Below are 2,079 nucleotides of genomic sequence, written 5' to 3'. Positions count from 1 at the left end.
AAAATCTTAATGTGTAATAGCATTACAGATTTGTCCTCCACCATTTGGTGGCTAGGTTACCTCAGGCAAGTGACTTAACCTCCCTAAACCTTGGTTTCCTTACTTGTAAAATGGAGATAATTATTTCACCTACCTCGTAACCTCACAGTAAGGATTGAGATGGTGCATATAGCACACTTAGCACAATGAATGTGCTTACAATTTTTTGATTATCTGTCTTCCTGACTAGAATGTGGGTTCTGTGAGGTCAGGAATCATGCCTGCCTTGTGCTCACCACGGCATGCCCAGCCCTGGGCCGAGTCTCTGGAACACAGCTACTCAATGATATGCTGCTATTCGCGAAATGAATCCGCGAACAAATGTCAATTTCCTGCCAGAGAATCTGCTGGGGCTCCCATGCCAAACTTGGGTGCATTTCCATTCTTCCATGGGGCTCTCCTCAGCCTGCGCCACCACCACCCTCCTCGGCTTCTCTCTGTTGAGCCTTCAGTTTGTCTGATGGAGTTCCCTTCCCTGCCTCTCCTTCCATCCAATCCTCTCTTCCAGGCCTGGGGCCTCCCTCCTCCAGGAAGCTTTCCTGGGCTCCCAGTTCAGCCCTTCTTGGAACTCCTCTCTAGCATTGCTGTTTTTGTTCTCAACCATTCCTGGATTCCTTTGGGGCCTAACCTCTCCTCTGGTGAAAAGGCAGTGGCCTTGAAGGCAAGCTCTGCTCTAACTTCTCCTTTTGTGCCCCTTCCCCACCCCAGGCCCCCATCATGGGCTCTCTGTCTCCTGCTTCTGCCAAAGAGCCATTCCTTTTGGTAATATTCTCTCCAAAATTACATCCTCGCAGTGTTTACCTCCAAGTTCCCGAGCTTCACCACGCCTCACTTAAGGTATTGACTTTTCAATTCATGATAAATTATTCAGCAGCTCATTTTCAGCCAAACTCCTCTTTTCTTCAGGGCCTGTTCTCCTTCAGCTAGCATCTCGGGGCAGCCTTTAAGTCCTAATGACGTGTTTACAATTCATGCTCTGCCAGACATTAAAGCAAGGCAGCGCGCGCAGGGATGATAAAATGCTACTCCAAATTCTCAGCAGAGGGAAGGGTCCAACAAGAGTACCGCTCTGTTGTTTATGGAGAACAAAGATTTCTGTCTCCATTACACAGGATCTGTGTGCAGACGGTACTGGTAGAGGGGTTCTGGTTCAAAGGCAGGGCTGTCCTGGAACTTTGCAAGCCTCCCTGAAGAACAGCCCAGCAGCTGATGGGCACAACCAGATCTGGTTCCAGTCAACCTTGAACTTGAGGATTTTCAAGCTCTGGGCCATCAGGTTGATGTTGGGGGCAGTGGGGGAGAAGGAGCAGGGAGGGAGTGGAAAAAAAGGAAAAGGAGAGAAAAAGGAAAACCCTAAATCCTCCCTGATCAAGGGTTTCTGAGAATTTAGCAAGCAAATGAGAAGCAATATATAATGCTTACCCTTAGGGTTGGGTTTTTAAGGTGGAGTCTTCATTCTGCTAAAAGGATCACTATTAGCCTGTCCCACTCCTTTGGGTCTAACGATCTTATAGCCCAGCATGAGCTCATTTCCTTCTTGATGTTCCTGCCCCTGGCATAGAAGAGTTCCTCTCACCTCCATGTTCACCCCAGGCCTCCCTGGTTCTCAGTTGGAGACCCTGTTCCCACCACAGCCTTCTAATTTGATTGTGCGTGAGACCACAGGTCATGACTGTAGGTTTCAGGTCAGCAGACACATTAAGGTATAATCTACATGATCAATAATGGGGGAAGAAAGGTGTGGGGAATGTATCATTGGGGGTCATAGGAAGGGAAGGAGACACCCCATTGCCTTAGATGTTGCTGAAATCTATAATTTCATTTTCTTCATAATGACTTGATCAAGTAAGCTCCAGCCTGAGGATTTATTTCAATGACTACCTTTAAGAGTTTGACCTGAGAAGAATAAAATTAAGGGGCACACATGATGAGGCAAGTGACAGGACTTCCTTGGATCCCATAAAAACTAAGCTGATGTTCATGGTGGCACCTCAGAAGACATTAAAATCAACAAAAGCAATAACAAAACAAATGAAAACC

Source organism: Canis aureus, chromosome 23 (assembly GCF_053574225.1).
Source record: "Canis aureus isolate CA01 chromosome 23, VMU_Caureus_v.1.0, whole genome shotgun sequence".
Lineage (NCBI taxonomy): Eukaryota > Metazoa > Chordata > Mammalia > Carnivora > Canidae > Canis > Canis aureus.
This window is presented reverse-complemented; position numbering follows the sequence as displayed.